The 7,184-nt window shown below is 44.8% G+C and overlaps 1 protein-coding gene across 4 annotated transcripts in view; it reads left to right on the top strand.

The window, feature by feature from the left end:
• Positions 1-7,184, top strand: part of DGKG (diacylglycerol kinase gamma) — a 164,734-nt gene that overhangs the window by 15,548 nt on the left and 142,002 nt on the right. The gene's annotated exons all lie outside the window — the stretch shown is intronic.

Raw genomic sequence — 7,184 nt, forward strand, 5'->3', positions numbered from 1 at the left:
AAGTTCCTCAAGTCCATTCACCTTCTCACTATCCTAGAAGGCCACATCATACCTTCTCTTCTCTCCTCAAATCTCTCACTCCTCCTCCCTTTCTCAATTCCCAGTTATCAACTGTGTTTTCTACATCACTGAGAAAATAGAAGCAGTCAGAAGCAATCTTCCCCAAAATCCTCACCTTATGTGCCCACCTAGCTGTACCTTTTCTCCTGTAATTAGGGACAAGCTCTCCATGCTCTGATCTTAGTCTAACCCTTCCACTTGTGCACTCGGTCCCGTCCTCTTTGGTCTATTGACAGGCATTGCTTCAGCAACGTATTCCTCTCTCACTGTCACTCCATCTCCTTCCCATCAGCTTTCTCTATGTATTAGATCTTCCTCATCAACAAATAAACATACTGCTCTTTCTCCTACATTAAAAAACCTTTTTCTGGCTCCGCTTCTTCCTCCAGCTACCACCTCATTTCTCTCCTGTCCTTTGTAGCAAGTAAGCTGTGCAAAAGATGTGTCTATACTCATTGCCTCCAATTTCTCCTCTTCCCACTTTTCTGAAAGCTCTTCAAGCAGCATGTAACCCCCATGCCTACACTAAAATCACTAGTCAAAATAGCCAAGGACCTGCATGAGGCTAAGACTCAAGTCATTTTACTCAACAGCATTGCACCTGATTGGTCAAATCTTCCTCCACTTCCTTCACTTGGTTTTCAGGATGCTATACTCTTCTGATTTTCCTCTTACCCCTTTACTTGACATTTCCACTTAAAAATCAAACAGGTATCTCAAACTTAACATAAGCTAAACTGAGCTCCTTGATCATCCTCTATAAAACCTGTTTTTCCAGCAGTCTTTCCCATTTCAGTAAATGACAAGTCCAGTCTTCAAGTTATTCAGCCTAAAACTATGGAGTCATCACTGACTTTTCTCTTTTTCTCACATCCCACATCTAATTCACCAGCCGCCTCCATCATTTCTACCTTCAAAATACATCCAAAATCCAGACACATCTCACTACCTGCTCTGCTATCACCCTGACCTGAGGCACCACCATATTTTGCCCAGATTATTGCAATAGTCTCCTTATTAGGCTTACTGTTTTTGCTCTTGACCTTGAAAGTCTATTCTTTACACACATCCTGAGCAGTCTGTTAAAACTGAAGTCAGATCATGTCACTGCTGTGTTCCACAATCTTTTATGGTCTGCCCACCTGGTACTCAGAGTCAAAATCAAGGTCATTACAATCTGCATCTCCCCTACTATTGGACCATTACAATCTGCATCTCCCCTACTATTGGACCATTACAATCTGCATCTCCCCTACTATTGGACCATTACAATCTGCATCTCCCCTACTATTGGACCATTACAATCTGCATCTCCCCTACTATTGGACCATTACAATCTGCATCTCCCCTACTATTGGACCATTACAATCTGCATCTCCCCTACTATCAGACCTCATATCTTGCTATTCTTCTTCCCATTTTTTCCCAGCCATATTAGCCTCCTTGATGCCTTCATACAAGCCAAGGCTGCTCTAACCTTAGCACCTGTGCCCATGCTCTGGCCTCTTCCTGCAGTGTTCCTCCCCCAGATAGCCATATCATTCATTCCTTCACCTCCTGCAAGTGTTTGCTCAAATCACCTTCTCAGTGAATGTCACATTCTCTATCTAAAATGTTAAACCCTCTTTCCTGACACTTCCTATCTTCCTGCTCTGCCTTATTTTCCTCCTTAGTGCTTCTCACCATCTGTCACACTGTATAACTTACTTATTTAATTGTCTATCTCCCCAACTAGAATAGTTTTGTTCACTTCTATGTCCCCAGTGCCCAGAAGAGTATCTGGCTTATAGCAGGCGCTCAACAAACATTTGCTGAATGAATAAATGCATGCAACACCTCCCCTACTTTCAGATTCAGCTCATCTAATGTTTCTTGAGCATCCAGGCACTGTGCTGGATGCCGTAGAAGATATGAAGATGAGGAAGCGTAGTTCCTCCCCTCCAGATCATACTTCCTACTGGCAGGGCCAAGTTTAAGAGCCGTGACCCTGGAGGTTATGCTCTTAGGTTAGACTCCTAGCTTTGCTGCGAACCAGCAATGTGGCCTTGAATATGTCACCTCTCTGGGCCTCAGTTTCCTCTTCTGTGAACTGAATATATAAAACAACCAAAAAGAAAGACCTTGAAGCTTGCAGATGAGTGAATTAAGTAAGATGCTTTTTGCAAAATGTCTAACACTTTAAGGACAATTAAAAATAGTGCCCATTATTATTACCTTTCCCCAAAATGTTTTAAACGCAACTCCCTTTTCCCTGGTCCTGGGTCCTTTTATGAGGGCTAATAGCAGAAAAGCAACTGATCAGCAGCAGGACAAACTTGGAAGGAGGCTGACCACTTATTTATTCATATTGTCATCCTTTCAACAAACCTTGAGTCAAGTCCTCTTCTGGGCCCTGGAAGTGAATCAACAGAGCCCACACCCTCGAGGTACACCTGAGAGGTGCTTTGAGTAAAATGCACTGATCACCTGAGAATGAAGCAGGAGGAAGGGTGCCAGAACAGGAGCCAGATTGAGAATGCACCCTTTCAAAGATCATTCCTGAGGAGGAACCATGTGGAAATGATGCCAAAGGCAGCAAAGAACTTGCAGCCCCCCAGTCCCCACCCCCACCTCCAAAAACACAGGAACAAAGACTGGCCGGGGCTGCTCCTCCGCCTGTCCACCCTGAAGCTGACGAGAGTGGGAGGGGAACAGTTTGGTCAGGGCTGCCGAGGGTGTGAAGGCCGTAGGAGCTTTCACAAGCAGGCCCCTGCCTCCATCAGGCTGGCCCCCGCTCTTTATACTCTGGCATTGCCGTGTCCTAGGGGAGCACCGTCACTCTGATTTCATTCTCTCTCACAATGTGGCTGGCTTCAAGTAGGTATAATGTCCCAGCACGGGGTTCAGAAACAACAAGGGTTTAAATTCTCTTGAGTTTGATGGCTTACTGCTGCTAAAATGTCTCAACAAGAAATGAGTTAGCTGTGGGAAGGGGCAGGTTGCTAGGAAAGGGTGGCTGGGAATAAAAGTTTACAGAGTGGCAGGGCTGCATCTGGCCATGACAAGCGTGCCCTTGCCCATCGGCACCGAGTGATTCTCTGGAGAACAGAGCACAGCTGAAGATGGCCAGAAAGCAGATGGAAACAGTGCGGCCAAAAAGGTAGGGGGGCCTGGTATCACCATGATCTTAGACTCAGGCACACCTTAGCACAAAGCACAGCTCTGCCACTTGCTTTATGACTTGAGCAAGTTATTTATGTTCTCAAAATTTTTTTCATCCACAAAATGGCAGTAATAAATACCACGTCACACTGTTGTTTTGAGACTTAAGTAAGATCACGTACGTACAATGCTCAATAAACTCTCCATCTAGTTCTCCTTCCTTCTTTGACCTGTGGAAGAACTAACAATTGCCTAGCTAGTTTCCACATGAAAGTTGCAGTTTCTGGGGGAAAAAGAAAAATTGTCTGAACAACGGCAGTGTCTAAGATGTTACTCAGGGCTCTGAGAATTGTCAGCGTGCTACATAGTGGTGGTTTATCTGGTTTGGGCAGAGTATGAGCCACTCCCTACCCATCACACATGTACCAAGCACCTACCCTGAGCCTGGCCTGTGCTCATAAAGAACTTACTCTTTTGCAATCCAGATATCACTTTGAGAGTGGCCCTCAGTCACATTTCCTTGCCTACTGAACTTGGGGTGCTTAGAGGGAATGGCAGGGAACACGATGTCAGCACCAGGGCCTGGGACAGATCAGATACTAGAGCAGGAGCATTGGACTAGGTGTCAGACGATCAGGCTTCTGGTTTCACTTTGCTGCTAGCTGGCTGGGCCAAATCATTCCAGAGTCTCAGTGATGTAAGGAGATCTAGTCTCCTCTGAGCTCTTCTGACATGAATGCTCTGTGTTTCTGGGCTTATTTTATGCCATTTTGTTCCCCAGGATAGGGCCATAAATGGTCGGACATGTGTTCAATCATCATTGTTTTCTAAGTTCTCATAATAGTTTGTCAGTTCTTCTGCTGTGACACTCACCACTCTTGACCCTGTATTAGAATTATTTCAATACCTTTCCCACTGAGTCTCTTAAAGGTATGGACTCATGCCTAATTCACCGGTGTGTTCTCCAGTGGTGCCCAGCACTGTGTCTTGTACCTGAGAGACTCAGTACATATATGTTGACTGAACAGACCCCACAATGATTGATGACAGCCAAGTGTACCAACTAGAAACCCAACATCCATTAAAATACCTATTAGGAAATACCGTGCTAGGGGGTGTGGAGGATACAAAGATGAAATAAGACATTTCCCTACCTTCCAGGAGCTCTAGATCTAGTCGAGGAACTAAGGTGTGTATGTCATGAACAACTATATATTGCGAGGGCAGCAGATATGGGTGTCCCAAGTCAGGAACCAACGTGGAAATGTATAGCAATTCAGGCACAAGAGATCATACCAGGCTTCCTGGAAGGGGTGGCATCTGAGTTGGGCCATAAAGGATAGCTGGAATTTTAACAGGTAGAGAAGAAAACAGTTCATGTAAGTACGCGGAAGCTTGGCCAGGAAAGAACACAGAGATCAGTGTGGGCAGAATGTGAAGGTACACACAGAGAATAGTAGGAGAAAAGACCAGAATGGTCTCCGAACTTGAAGTAGCTACAAATCTAGGTTGGAGTGGGATTGTGGTAGGGCTGTGAATCCCAGAGGACTCAGGGAGCTCACAGGATGGTCCACTGGACTGTAGGAATCCTGCGTATTAGACCTTCTATTTACATTGATTTTTATCTCATCTGATTTTTATTTTCTAATTTCTTTGTGTGTCTTTTATAATGTATAGTAGCGGAGCACAGTAGTACATAAATATAATGTATAATAAAGATAAATGGCAATGTGTGCTTGAAAATCTTACAGACGGGCGCTTGATTTTAAAAGTTTGGAGACAAGTGATGTCAACTCTCCCATGGGCAATCAGAAGCCATGGAAAGTTTTTGAGTTGGGAAGCAGTCTGATCAGAGCTGTGCTTTGGGAAGATCACCTTGGCAAGGATAGAAAACATGAGAGGACTAACAGATGGAGGTGGAGGCAAGGAAGCCTTTGAGGGGTGTTGCAGTTGTCCAGATAGGACACATGGAACAGGAGTAGAAAACCAGAAGCATGGGGGACTTCAAGAGCCGCCTTGTCAGGGTGGGGCCGATGGGCAATGGATACAGAAAAGACCTGGATATGACAGACGTTGAGAAAGAACGGTGGAAAGAAGGAAGGGACAAGAATTGATCTCAGACAACTGGGTGTTCAAGCTGAGCCTGGAATATTTGGAGGATAATGCTGCCATTGACGTGAACAGAAACTGTAGGGTCAGGAAGAGGAACTGGTTTAAGGAAGAGCCCAACAGAAGTTTAGAGCTTGAGATCTTCTGGTCCAGCATTCACAGTTTGCTAAAGAAAAACCTGAGGTTCAAAAAAGGAGGAAAATGTGGTGGACCTCAGACCAGCCATGAGGCCTCCTGAATCTCACACTGATCTTGTTTGAAGATCTTTCAGCTCTGGTTTTTTAAGAGCATTATGTAAGACTTTATTTAACTGAATTTCCTTTTTTATTAAATCATTTAGTATACGCTGTTTTCCAGAAATATGCTGATAGTTTTCAATTTGAGGCCAACCAGAAAAAAAAGTAAAAGAACATTTTGGAACTCAAAACTATATTGTAAGACAGTACTTGTCGATTAAAATAGTGAAAAGGAAAGGACAATGCAAAAAGAGCCTTTTAAAGTAAGTGAATAATAAAGATGAGAAGATCTAAAACAAAGACCATTGAATTTGTGACCTTCAAGAGAGCAGATTCAGAGGTGATGCTCTAGAATCAAAATTGAATGGATTAAGGAGGTGAGGAGAAGTGTGAAGGGGAAGGGAAGAACACAGGCTAGTAGCTTGAGCAGCCAGCAGTTTCTTTGGAAGAGTGACCTGAACGTGCTTGCAGGTGCTGCGAGACAAGCAGGTGCTGCGAGATGCCATCGGAGGCAGGGAGGGTGGAATTGCAGGTCATGGTGGGTTCCACTGGGAAAGTGGGAGGAAAAGATTTTGCTGATGTGTACTGGGAAAAAGAGGATGTGTGAGGAAGGGACATTCTGAGGTGTTGAGGCAGTGGAGACAGAGAGGGACAGAAAGAGTACAAGAGAGAGCCACAGAGATTCTGGGGCAGGAAAGGCAGAGAAATAGAGATTGATGCCTGTCACAAGAAATGTAAGTCCACCATTTGCTTAGAGATGCCTTCATCTGGTAATGAGCCTTCATTATCCTCTGTCCAACTGAATCAGGCTTCCTTCACTCTGCTAAAGAGATGTTTAAATAGCCCAGCCTGGGGCTGAGGAGAAACTGCCTCGCAAGCTCCCTCCCAGTGGGGTCCAGAGGGCATTGCTTGTTTTAAGGACCAGGACTTTGTATCCAAAACCTGATGGTGCACGTGCCAGCCAACTCTGGTTCTGCGAAGGCTCCCAGATCTCCCAGAAGAGACAAGGGGTTAAATGCTACCAACATTTTCAGAGAGAGCCAAGTAGGCTCCCCAAAAGGGATTTTATCGCTATTATTCACAAAAGCCTGCACAGCAGATCTTGGAGGAGTGCTTCCTCAGATGATTTCCAGGAGCATCTGCTGATTTGATGAAGAATCTGATGCCATCAAAGCACAAGCCAGTGATGACTCACTGCACACTGTTGTTGCCGAGTGTTTGCTGAGTGCAGCAGCCCTTTCTGGCACAGTTCTCCCAACCTGGGACCAGAAGCCAGGCAGCACTGGGCGACATACAGCAGGGAGAGGTTTTGGCATGTTTCTTGGTTTTACCTTCTGTCCTTGGCTTCCTGCTCTTCTCTCCTGGTGCCTGAAACCTTCACAAGGACATGTTTTGAGAGCAGTCGAGCCAGACACACACCCTCCCCTGGTATCTTGAGGGTTGTCCAAAGAAGGTCAGTTATGAAAGTAATGAAAGATGGAGCCTGTTCTTTTTTATTTTCTGAGACCTGAATCCTCAGGAATCCCATCCCTCACGGCATAAGCAGAAAATTGACATATACTCTGCAGAAGAGTGATTTCTTCTCCTTGTGTTTTCAACTACATCCTTCCTCATCTTTTTTTTTTTTTTTTTTTTTTT

The sequence above is a fragment of the Lipotes vexillifer genome, unplaced genomic scaffold (genome assembly GCF_000442215.2).
Source record: "Lipotes vexillifer unplaced genomic scaffold, Lipotes_vexillifer_v1.1 scaffold513, whole genome shotgun sequence".
Lineage (NCBI taxonomy): Eukaryota > Metazoa > Chordata > Mammalia > Artiodactyla > Lipotidae > Lipotes > Lipotes vexillifer.